At 45.7% G+C, this 13,059-nt stretch overlaps 1 protein-coding gene across 4 annotated transcripts in view; it reads left to right on the top strand.

Annotated features, from left to right (window-relative positions):
- The window catches only part of CLIC5 (chloride intracellular channel 5), a 170,129-nt gene that overhangs the window by 56,482 nt on the left and 100,588 nt on the right, over positions 1-13,059 (top strand). The gene's annotated exons all lie outside the window — the stretch shown is intronic.

The following is a 13,059-nucleotide window of genomic DNA, read 5'->3' as shown; positions in this document are numbered from 1 at the left end:
CCTTTCACAAAGAGGGAAAAAAGCTTAGAATGTAAAGTTTCCCTAGAAATATGCAGATCACTGTAAAGGGAAGAGTGGTGCCTGTCCAGGGGCCTCTTGACGGAATTTAAAAGGCACATGCATTCCCTGGAACAGGGGAAGTGATCTGTCCCAGTTGGCCCAGCCTATCACAAAGGTTTGTTAAATTTCTTCCACGGGTTTTACATTCTTTGTGTTTATTTTAAGAAATCATCTGTAGAAATGACACCTGTCATTTAGCGACACTTGCTTTCCTCAGCCTGTTTCTCTCCCTTCCGATGTGGCTTCTGACGCCCTCATTTGGTTTCAGACCCCTCTGGGCAGGATTTCCAGGGCCTCTGGGAGACCCAGGTAATGGAAAGGGTCGTGTCCCCTCGGAGGCTGGGCAATGTGGGCCGGACAGCGAGCAGCAGTGCCCTGGCCTCAGCATCCAGGCCTGTGGTCAAGGGAGTGAATAAGGAGGGCTTGAACAAAGCCCTGAGTCTTGCTGCTCTCCTTGAAGAAAGCTATTCTAGGATTTCTCATTCCCTGGGAGCAGGTAGTTTCACAGTGTCAAGTTCCTGAAAGATATTTGAAACACAAATTGACTCTTCAGAGCCAAAGGAGCCCTTTGCCCCACTACTAGGCAGTGGAGACCAATTCTACCTGTACCATTGGAATTTCATGTTGGCAGCTTTAGAGGTTTTCTGCATTTATATAAAAAGCTCACTGCACAGCTCCCAGTGCCCCCAAAGAATTCTAAAATGCTTGTGTTGTCATTTTTTTTTTTTTTTCCCCCTAAAGAAAAGCAATCCCTGAGAGCCAGGCAGGCCTTCGTGATTAGCTCAAAAACCAGATTGATGCAGGGAACAAAAAATCAGATAGGAAAGCTCTTGTGATTTTTTTTTCCCCACCCTTTTCCAGCTTCTGGTTAGTAGTTATCATTTACAGGGACGAGTAAAGGCTGAAAAATTTGTGAAATAAGACACTGGCCCAGCTTTGAATGGTTGCATCTTAGGGAAGCAATGTCCTGATTTATAGAATGAAACATTTCCAAATTTGACATTTCTCTTAGGTCTATGATTCTCATAGGAAGAAAAGCCTTCTTGTTGAAGGTGTCAGATACCTGAGATATTTTCTGCAGGGCAGGGCACCCACCAACCTACTTTCTAGGATGCTTCCAGGCAGGCTGGCCCTACTCAGTAAGAGTTGTGATACTGGTCGTCTTCATCATTCCTAGCTGAAGTGACCCTTTGACCCATCCTGTCCACTGGGTGTCATACAAAACCTCTGTCACCCAAGGAGTTTCAAGGACATATGATTCTGTCCCATATCAATTGATATCATTTGTGTGCTGCTGCTGATATAATAATAATTAATTAATAATAATAGTCAGCATTTTAAGACTTATGAAGCACATTCAAATATTTTATCTCAGATCTCCAGCATCCTTGTTCGTGAGCCTTGGTTCACGCATATGAAAAATGAAGAAAAGTAAATGTGACTCACAGACAGCTCGTAAGACTTGGCTGCTGTCAGAGCACTCAGTGAGCTGCCATTTGCTCTCGTCGGAACAACTCAGGAAAATAAGAATGATGATTAGTCCCATTTAACGGTTGAACAACTCATGTGCTCAGAGAAGGTCCATGAAATGCCCAGAAGTAGATGGTAAATAACATTCAGATCCTGTCCTCAAATCTAGCAGTTTAGACTCTAAATTTCTTTTCAAACTTGTATGTCAGGCCTTGCACCTTCTTTTGCCAAGTTGGGCTGTCAAGTGCCATTCAGGATGACAATTATTGATAACTTACTAATCCATTCTAATGTGGTCATGGAATGTTGCCAAGGAGCCCGTCATCCTGCTCTGCACTCCGAGTCTTTCCCTCCCAGGGAACATTCTAAGGGTGACTTTTAAGAGGTTATCCCTCCATCATTTTTAGTTCTTCATCTATAAGAAGAAAGGTTTGAGTAGATCAGCTCTGATTATCATGTTCCATAATATCCGTGGATGGGATAGAGGTTTGGAGACACAGGACCTGAGTTCAAGTGTTGTCTCTGCCTCTAGTTAGTTGAGGGACTCTGAACAAATTACTTAATTTCTGAGTCTCAATAGACCTCCTCCTAAAACAAGAGGGTGGTTATAAAATAAGGTGACCATATAATTTGTTGTCCAAACCAAGGCATTTCTGAGAGTGAAAGGAGGTGTTACCAATAATTAGGCTGGGACAACAGGTGTGCCCTGGAATTGTTCAGGGCCAATCAGGATGTGTGGCCACTGTGATTATGAAAATACTGTCACCACAGACTTGCTGTGAGAATTCCATGGGAGAGAATTGGTGAAAGTGCTTTGTAAATGGAAAATTGCTATAAACACATTGAAGCGAAATAATGATATGAACTTCATGGCAGATAGAATCTTTCTTGAGCTACATGTTTCTGATTGGCCTTGAGGAACAAAAGCTTGGCTCTTTCCTCACCCGCAGGGCTAGTTTGAGAATAAATGAGATCATACATAGCTTACACTTTGATCATAAAGGGAGGACAACCGGTTAGAGAATTGAGAGTTGGCAGTAAGTACGGTTTATTGAAAGAAAAAAGAGCAAGGAAGTGAAAACAAAACAGAAAGTGATTTGGAAAGACAAACACAGGATGTGCTGAGTAGTTAGAACAAGACATCCCTCCCATCTTTATTGACTCCTTCACCCCCAGTCCCACCCCTAGACCCCAGATGTAGAAAGCAACCAAAGGGAAGTGATGATAGTGGACCAATTTGCTACAAATGTCTCTTGGGCCACAGGCGTGGGCTTCAACAGAAACCAGTGGTTCTCAACCGTGGCTACATATTCAAATCGTTTGGAGAGATTTTAAAACTCCTGATGCCAGGCTGTTCCCCAGACCAATTACACCAAATTTTCTGTGGGTGGGACTCAGGCACAATATTTTTACCCCCACTCCAGAAGACTCCAGCATGTGGCTCTAGTGGAGAGCCACGGAGTCATAATGAGAGGCGGGCGTGTTTGGCAGGCAGTTTCTGCCACAGCCTAAATATCGGTAGGTGGCCTGGCTAGGGTGGATTAATGTCCAGAACTTCTAACTGCTTCGGGGCATCAGGATCAGGACTGTATTTTGATAAAGAGCTTGCACCCAGTTGGTGCTCAGTTAACAGATGCTGACAGACTATAAAGACCTATCCACAGGACTTCAGAATAATCAGTGCATGGGATCGGTCTAGTCAAATAATCATCAGTTCAGCATGGGAGAAATAGAACAGAGTCCTGCTGACTGTCTGATGGAAATGACTAATTGTTGCATTTACTGAGCGATCTGAAATGCTCTGACAGTGGTCCAGGGTCAAGTCAAGTTATGGTGACCCATGGTGTGGTCATCTGACTTCCAGAACAGACAAGATCAAACCTTGTGGCATTCCCTCTCAGACCCCTGCTGCCCACTGGTCGCCTGGTCACGTTGGGCAGCTTGCCTAAGCAGGGGCTCATTAGGTTTTGACATTTGCTTCATCCCATTAAGCAACTGTTTTTCTTTCCCACCAGCTCCAGGTTTTAATCTGTGGTCAATAATCCAATACAAAATTCATTCTCCCTGTTATGTTCGTGAGTGTGTATTTTCCTGATAACAAATCCACGGGAGTGTTAGTGTCAAAGGTCGACTAACGCACCTCTCAGGTGCTGTTTGGCAGGTGGTAGGAGTGAGGACGGGGGAACTGCAAATATTGAAATCCTCTGTCAGTGGTGTCAGCTCCTGTTTCCCTGCTGATTTGTGTTGTTTCTCTGAGTATTTGTTGACTCTCTCCATCCAGGGCCAAGAGTTCATCCATTTAAACAGTCAGGTCAAAAGCTTTTCATTCTTGGTTTCTTTTGAGTACCCAGGTGCTGGGCCCATGTTAGTGGTTACAGGAGGGGCAGTAGAAGAGTGCAGCTTTAGGTGTCAGGCTGTGGGTTGCCTGCTGTGTGTTCTAGGACAAGCTGCTTGGCCTCTCTGGGCCACAATTTTCTTACCAGTGCAATGCTGGTAAGGGCAGCATATATTTCATGAGGTTGGTGTGAGCATTGAAAGAGCTGTGTATGAACCTGGGGTTTAAGTAAAGCCTCTGCAGGCCCAGCATAGTTCAAACGGCGGGAAGCCAAGCCCATGAGCTTCCCTCCCATGATGTGTCCAAGAAGTCAGAGCCGCAGTCCTGTCTGCCCTTGCCCCTTTGCTGGAGCCAGGACACAGACCCCTGGGAGCTGGAGCACGGTGAAACCTTCACTGGCTCTGGTTGCCTCTGATGGGGCTGATGATCAGAGAGCTGGAGACCTCAGAAGCCATCCTTTGAAGTAATGTGGTTGGCCTGACCACAGAGCAAGTGCAGATCTCTGACCGATTGTTGAGTTCTTCAAGCTCAAGGGAAGCTCACCCAAGGGAGCCCCCACAAAGCTCTGGGGCCTGGGCCAGGGTGCATCACTGGGGTGCTGCCCTTGCCACTCCCATTTAAGCTGCTTGGGGAGGTTATTTCAGGGGCTTCCTTCCCTGGGCTCTGGGCAGGGCCTCTCCAGACTCACCTGAAAGGTGCCTATAACTTTGACCCTAAGATGACAAAGAAGTCTTGGACGTTTAGTTCCAAAAGGACCACGGGACTCTGTGCAGATTTTCCCACTCCCTCCTCAGTAGCCTTCCAGCGCTGCATAGCCAGAGTGGCTTTCGTAGAAAATATGCACACATGTTTATATGTATTATCTATCAGGGCTACACACAAAAATAACAGATCTCAATATCAGCTATCTTTTAAAACTATTACCCGGGAGATAGCCTCATGTGTCTTTGTCATCAAGGGTGGAGGACTAGAAATAGTGAGACGCAAAGGGTTAAGCAGGGTTTCGTGAAGATGTGGATAGTTGGAAGAAGGGTTCTCCCCACCCAGGGGCATCTGGGATCTGCCCACGCTAGTGTTCTAAGGGACAGTTCCAACTACTGGGGCTATTTCTCTGCCAGCGCCCTGAGTGAGTATCTACTTTGGAAGCTCATATATTTATTCAAGGAGTATCTTCTGAAATGTGAAATTCTTTGAAGATAAGTAAGACAGACAGTCTGCTATGAGAACTTAAATGAATCTTTTCTGGGAAAAAGGAATGGAGTTGTTAACCTTTAGAAACACCCTCTAGCTCCGCTGGCGTGGGAAAAGGCTTCCGATTATATTTATTGTAGCACTCATGGTGAACAATGGCTAGGCCAATGGTGCTCCGTCCTTGGGGTATGAAAAAGTCACTGCCAAGCTTCCTCACATGGACTTGCCCAGGTCCTGTCCCCAGAGATGACTCAGGAGGTCAGCGTGAGGCCCAGGCATCTGTATCCTTAACAACCTTCCCCTGGGTGATTCTGAGATTCATCACAGACTGAGAACCACTGGCCGAGACCAGGGTAAAAAGGGCTGAACTAGCCAGAGGGGCCCGAAGGGCAAGAAGAAGTCTAGTTCCCACTGGAAGCCTGCACTTCGTAAGATGGAGGAGGCTGAGGCAAATATGCTTGTTAGCATGAATCACCCCAGATTGACCAGAAATAAACCAGGAAAGGGAGGGAAGGGATGCTTTTGACCTTTCTTTTATAACTTGCTTTTCTTCCTTTATAATTTTTCTTTTATGATATTGGAGGGACAAGTCATTTTAAAAGCTAAGCATGAAGGAAATAGTAGTAAGATAAAACACTTAGGGAGTTAAGGGATTGAAAATAATCAGTCAATCAACCAATGAACAAACATGTGTATGGAGCCACGTGCTCTGAGCCAGGCTCTGCGAAAGCTGAAAGCGGGGAGGAGATATCAACGAAGATGGGGTCCCAGCAGTTCATGAACCTGCAGCTGAGGGGTAAAAATGCAAGGACCCATCAGTGCTATCAGGACATGAAACGAAGGGTGCAGGTAGAGGGACCCGTGTGGCTTGAATGAGGTCTCCAAGCCTAGTCTGAGAGGAGGGGGGTCCGAGTTGTGCTTTGAAAAATGATTCGGATGTGTAGAGTGGGTAGGAGTGGGAAACCATTTCAGGTCGAGCCATAGTATGGAGGTAGGATGCTCAGGACTCAATGGTATATAAGATTGGCCGAAGAGATTGGTAGAGGGAGGGGTGCAGTTGGAAATAAGATAGGAAAAAAAAAGAAAAAAGAAACAGTGGGGAGGGTTTTGATGGCAGATAAGTGGTATTTGCTCCCATGTCAGTAAGGGAGAGTAATCAGAAGTTTCTACACAGGGTAGGAGTTTGATTTGGTCCCTGTTTAGAAAGGCTCCTAAGCTGCACTGCGTGATGTGGTGGGAAGACTAAGGAACTCAAAGTAAGAAGACCTGGATTCCAGGTCTGGTTCTGCCACACGTTGGTTGTGTGCCTTTCTTTAAGACCAAGTTTTCTTTTCTGTAAAATGGGATCAACAATCATAAAATCAGAATTTTTGATTTGGAGAAACCCCTTCGAAGAAGTCATCTAGTCTGACTCCCTTTTATCGGAAACATTCACACTCTAACATTTCGAAATACACGCTATACGGATTAAAGGAAGAGAAGTGAGATAAAATGTGAGACGCTGCTGTTCTTGCGATTGCTCTTATAACTATTCGTTGTCCCCACGTAAAGGAGGATTCTCCAGTCTTCGATAATGAGGCGATAATGGGCCCAAACCAGGGCTGAAAGGAAGACTATGCTTTGAAAGAGTGATGTGACTACAAAATTGAGCCCAGGCCGTGGAAGGAACATGTGCAAATATATTGCCTGGTAAATTCAGCTCTGGAGAGACTGGTTTCCAGCTTTGGAATGGTGATACCACCGATGGGCTTGACCGTTATTGTCAAAGATGTTGTAAATGGACTGAGAGCAGATAAACTAATCGAGCTTGAGCTTTCAGTTTCCTTTTAACTCTGAAACACTATGTGACTCTATGATAGAAACAGAGCGGCGAAAAAGGGGGTTGTCATTAATGAGGGTAACGTGGTTTTGTTTGAGGGGACGGTAGGCCAGATAAATGCAGGTGTCCGTTAGCGTGCCGGAAAATCAGAACCAAGAATGAAAAGCAAGATCAGGGCTGGGAATGTGGATTTGAACTTCTACTTAGAGCAGAGTAAGTTGAAGCAATAAGTTCCCTGGAGGAGGGAGCATGGAGAAGGAGTAAAGACATAAGGGCTGAGCTTAAGAAAATGCCCATTTGAGAGGGAGGAATGAGGCACAGACAATTAGCCAAGGTGATGAACGGATCAAAGAGAGGTAGGAAATAAATGTAACGTCATAGATGAAGGGAACTTCGTGGCCAATGGCTCATGTAGAAGGACGAAATGGCAGGATCGGTCACGGAAGAACTAAGCGTTCTGCTTGGCTGTGGCAAAGGGAGTGTAAAGGGATGACGGGAAGGTGGACAGAAATGTGAGTTAGGGTTGGATCATGACACAACTCTGATGGCAGGCTGAGCGATTTGGGACTTTTATTTCTAATGTGGAAGGTTGCATGTGCTACCGCCTGCTTGTGGGGCACTTATATTTTAAAAGAGAGAGACGGGCTTAGTTATCTAACATGGTGTGCCTGGTGCTGTTGCCTCCAAGGAGAGGTGTGCCAAGGCGGGAGGTCTTCCAAGTGTGTCTTGGGTCACTACCCACAGGCCGTAGAAGTTTGGTGCTGGGAACTTGACATCCTCTATCAACCTCTGAATCTTAAGATGATATTTTCCACTTCTGTTTATCATTATTTTACACTAAAGGGGAAAGAAACAAATACCAGACTGGATGAAAAAACACAAAATGTGAAAGAGGGGAGCTTGTGTAGTGAATGGGATCTGACTGGGGACCTATTGCCTAGAGTGAAGAGAAAGTGAAAACCATGTTCCGGTTACTATTTCTTAAAAATCCAACTTGGGCGGTTGTCATGGCAACAAGTGTAGGTTTCTTGGTTCAGCCCAAGGCTCCTCTCCCTTCAGTGTTCACCTCTGCTTCCAGATGCTGTCTGGAGAGCAGAGACCCAGTAAACCCAGCAGGCGGGGGGAGGGGCGGCCTCCCGTGCTTTTTGTCCATTTCCTCATTTGGGTGCTGTGGCATTTTATAGTCATGTCATAAAAATCCAGGATCCACAGTTTCTTTGCAATTGACCTTAGAAAGGTAAAGACCCGTATGCTGTGGTTCTTTTTAAACAGAACGCCCAGGAGCTGCAGTGTTACCCCTTTGGGGATAAAGGGTTTCGTGGCCCGCAGGGCTTGATCACAGGACTCCAGGAGAGGGGAAGCCACATGGGGAAAGTTTGTTGTGTGAACCTCTCCTCCCTCGTTTGGGTATTCATGATATAACAGAGATATGATCTGTCTGGCAGGATTATGTAAGTGTCAAATCGATAAGAAAACCAAACCCCTTTTGTAAATGAGAATTCACCTTACCGTTCAAATGTAAGACATTGTGTTGGTCAGTTATACGCCCCGCTGCTGAAACAACAGCCCATGAATTTGTTCACGATAGCTCAATACCAGGCTTGATGAAAAGTAGACCTTTCTCTCTCAGGCTCCTTCCACTCTGTATCCGGCCACACCAAGGGTGCCAACTTCTCGGCTGGACTCTGCCTTCCTAGCACAGGTGGAAGACCCAAAGTGGAGGATCACATGGTAGCTTTCCACGATCCCTGCCTGGAAGTGGCCTGATCCCTTCCACCCACTTTCTATAGCTCAGAACTCAAGTGTCATCTAGCCATGTTCGCAGAAAAAAGGGGGAAGGAGGTTTGGCAAACAACAAACCTATGTCTCTGCCATAGAAATGATTTATTTCCTTGTTTCCAAATACTTCATCAACTCATCACCCCCTAAGACAGCATCCTGCCTACAGTATCTCTCCCCCTGCCCTCCGCATACGATGCCATTAGCTTAGTCTGCCTAGAACAATCCCTTTATCACATCCATTCCCCCACCTGCCAGATCCAGTTCAACTGCTTCAACCTGATATTGGAGACACTCCAGTTAGGCCTGCACTCCCTCTCCCACCACATTCCCATTCTCTCTTAAAATGGCTCCTTATGGGTCCATATACTTTCTGAAGCATTTTTGAGCCTCTTCTTGATTTTATCATCACGCAGTCCCTTTGAGGAAGGAAGAGATTTGGTCTTGATCACAGACAAGGTGACTCGCTGGAGCCTATACGGTGTCGATCTGCACAAGCTGAGGGAGAAACCTGGGATCCTAACTCCCGGCTTGAGGAGCCTCTACCAGAACCAGGGTTCCCTGCTGTGCATGATATGATATGAACCACTTGGGGCACTTTCCAAATTCCCACACAAACTTATGAATCAGCCTTCAGGGAGGGGCTCTCAGACATCTGTCATTAACCAGGGCCCCAGTGTTTCTGATGCACAGTCCGTTATTGAAATACTGCCCACAACCCAACAGGGCCCACAGGAGTGAGTCTAATGGTGGACATTTAAAGCATTATGACATGAAAATGTGGGAGAAAAATTTAAGGGACAGGGGACCTTCCGGCTGCTCCCAGGTCACTCCAATGAACATGGTATTCTAGTCTTCTTAAATATTGGCCTTTGACTTTAGAATCTGTTCCATGCCCTGTGGAATTATAAAAACAGTGATGGGGTTTCTTTCTTTCGTCCTTTCTCTCTCTCTCTCTCTCTCTTTCTGTTTTTCTTTCTTTTTTCTTTTTTTTCTTTTGGCACAGCTGCTCATCTCCATCCCAGAGTATAAGGTGCTTGAAGTGGACAATGTTGGGAAGGAGACTGGGGAGATGGCAGGGGATACGAGGGTAAGAGAGACGATGAGAACAGACTTGCCTTACAAAGTAAACGAATCACTCCTTATTCCCCAGTCCTTTTTGGTCCCATGAGTCTCTGCATTTTCTGAAGTCAGAGACAAGTTTGGAAACTGAATAATGATAGCCGTGGCTATGTGCTGTTCTGAACCTTGCTTCCATGAACTCCTTGAGTTCTGTGGGTAGATCCTGTTATGATAATACTCCCAAGTTACAGATGAGGAAACTGAAGCTCAGAGAGACCGGGTCTCCTGGCTAAGGCCTCAGAGCTAGGACATGTGGAACATGGAATTCAGTAAATTCAGACCCCACCCGGGGCATCAGAATCTGTGCTCTCTGCTGCCTCCTTTCACCCAGACCCTCCCAGCTGTGTGCAGAGAAATGCTTGTGCTAAAGCAAGAGACATCTTTTTTTATTTTTTTAAATGGCTAGTGAGAGCAGGATGCCCAAGTTTCGTCTTTCCTTAATTCTCCATAGGTCATAATGAATAGCCCAAGGTCAAGGCTGATCTCCATGCGTAGGCAAACCGGGCAATTTCCAGATAGGGGAGTGAGAGCCACCTGAAGACCCACCTGTTCTCAAGTCTCCACTTCTCTGCCACAGTGACATCAATGCCCACCCTTTGTTTGACTCCTTTGTTTGAAGTCATATTCCCCAGAAGTCCTTTTTACAATAGGTGTTGTCTTGAATGGGCTCTACACATGGACACTGGGGCCCCAGCTGCCACATTACCCAGGATTGCTTTATCAGGAGGCGGAGGAAGAGGAACAGGAGGCGGGATCGAGAGAGACCAGGAGTATCATTGGGTACTGAGTGCTGCACTACATGTCTGTCAAGGCAAGGAGATAAAGCAAGCCTGTTGTGTGGTGTGGGGGTGGCTACCAAAGGCAGGACTTTTTACCCAAGAGCTGACCCTTGGCCAAAGTGCCTCAGGGTTCTAAGGTAAGCTGTGAAACTCCTCTTTGCAAGGAGGAAGCCCTTGACGCAGAAGAAACCTTATGTTTAGTCCAGTTAATCCTTGTTACTACTAAGAACTAGACTCATTTACAGATATATGGAGAGTCCCACAACTTAAAAAAAAAAATTATAGACAATTTGCCAGGGCTCTATAAATATGAACAATAATAAACTGACAGGAAATTAACAACAACTTTTTTCACGGAGTTCACTGGATTCCATTGAATCCTCGTGGCATTCCAGCAGCCTCCAAGGAGCCTGCTACAGGGCACTGAGCTCCAGAGAGGTTAGGCTGTTATAATGCCACACAGCAGCCTGAAATCAGAGGAGATGGAACTTGGCTGAGGTTTATTCTCTGGGGGCCCAGCCTCGCTGATATCAGGCCCTTTCTGAATCATTCTGAGACACATGACATGGTCTAGGTAACAAGACCATGGGAGGCATTTGATAATACATTTTTTTGGAGCAGCTACTACGTTCTAGACATTGTGCTAGCTACTCTAGTGAATCATTTATGCCTAAAGCCCCAGTGCCGTTGGGTAGGTATATTGTAACTTTTATAGATGAGAAATACGGGGCTTGGAAAAGATAAGTCTTTCCTTGGGGGTCTTGTGGAAAGTGATAGACGTGTGATTCAAATCCAGTTCTGGCTGACTTCAAATCCCCATCTTTTAAATATGTTGATAATCAAAAATAACAACATTACGTCAAAGTTGCTTGAAGTACACGTTTCCATGTGGCAGCTATTTATTGAGGTCTACCAGGTGCCTCAATTAACAGCTGGGTCTGGTAGGAAAGTGAGATGCACTGGACAGACAGGGTTGGGCCCTGGCAGAATCGCAGCCTGGAGCAGGGCAGCCACTGAACCCGCACACGACTGTGACCCAAAGGCAAATGTGAGGCTCTGGGAGCTTGAAGCAATGGCACCTGGTACTGGGAAGGGACTGAGCAGAGTTTTCTTGCAGCACAGAAGGGAAGAACTTGGGGTTCAATTCCAGGGTGGGACACGAAGGAAGAGTCCCAGCTAAGTTTGACGGAGAGAAGCAGGAGGAAGCTACCCACCTCTCCCCACAACAGAGGACTTGTCAGGGCAGATTCTGGAAGGAGCAGGTGATAAAGGGACCCCAGGAGCTTCTCGAGACCAGGAGAACAGGGGCACCACTAAAGTAAAACCGTGACGATCCTTTCTGGCCCCTCTCCCACTTTAGGTCACCTTTGAAAAGCTATTTGAAGCTTATCTAGGCCTAACATTCTTCAGAAAACATTTTTCTACCTGTGTGCCAAGAATTACACTATCACGGGTGACGCACGTATCATTCCAGAGTGGGAGATAAACGGCCCTCGGTGGGAACGCCTGGCTGTTTAACACTTTGGAGTCAAGGAGTACCTCCAATGTATAATCCAGGAGGGGGAAGGCGTGGCTATCAGGTGCACCTAGTTGATAAAGGGTTTAACGTGTGGCAAGGATGGTCTACTAGGGGCTGAGAAAAGAGGCCAGGGATGGACATAAAGATCACCCGTGCCGTGGGTCTGCTCACCGAGCTTGGGGCTGAGTTGCTTTCAAGCAAATAGGATGGTAACCAACTGACAATGGGGACCTTACAGTCACAGATCAGTTGGATCTTTTCCTCATGGCTGTTTCCTACAAGACAGCATGTGTCCCATCATTTTATTATTCATATATATATGTACATATGTGTATACACACACATATATTCTACATATATATTATATATTATATATACAGAGGGTGCCAAAAAATGTATACCCATTTTAAGAAAGGAAAACTGTATTAAAGTTATAATGCTCAATATATACCGATAACAAAAGATGAATACACGTCACATTTGACTTCGGCAATGATAAGAGGTGCTCAGAGTGGTTACCATCAGCGTCCAGACACTTCTGGTTATGGTGAGAACTACTCCTTGTGCAACATTGACCAAAGTGTCCACTTGTATACATTTTTTTTGCACACCGGTACAACACACACACAATACACACACACTTTTCTCCTGAGATTTGAGATCAAAGACTGAAATGCCTATATCCAGCTGATCAAATTGCTGTGTAAATCCACACGTATCTTTACATTTATTCCACATTCACCAGTTACTTGTTGCGTGACAGAGCAATACAATGGAACTCAGGAAACTTGCTTTTTGCTTCTGCTCCCTGTATTATTCTGGATTAGTCATCTGGGTTTCTTCATCTTTAAAATAAGGAGATTGGATGAAATATCTGAGGTCGTTGATTCTTTGATTCTACTGTGTAGTGAGCCCTGTGTGAAGCCCTGAGGAAGATTCCAAAAAGACTCTCGCAGGCAGTTTACCGTCTGCTTGGAAAGGGTCC

The sequence above is a fragment of the Rhinolophus ferrumequinum genome, chromosome 3, assembly GCF_004115265.2.
Source record: "Rhinolophus ferrumequinum isolate MPI-CBG mRhiFer1 chromosome 3, mRhiFer1_v1.p, whole genome shotgun sequence".
NCBI classification, from domain to species: Eukaryota; Metazoa; Chordata; class Mammalia; order Chiroptera; family Rhinolophidae; genus Rhinolophus; species Rhinolophus ferrumequinum.
This window is presented reverse-complemented; position numbering and strand designations above follow the sequence as displayed.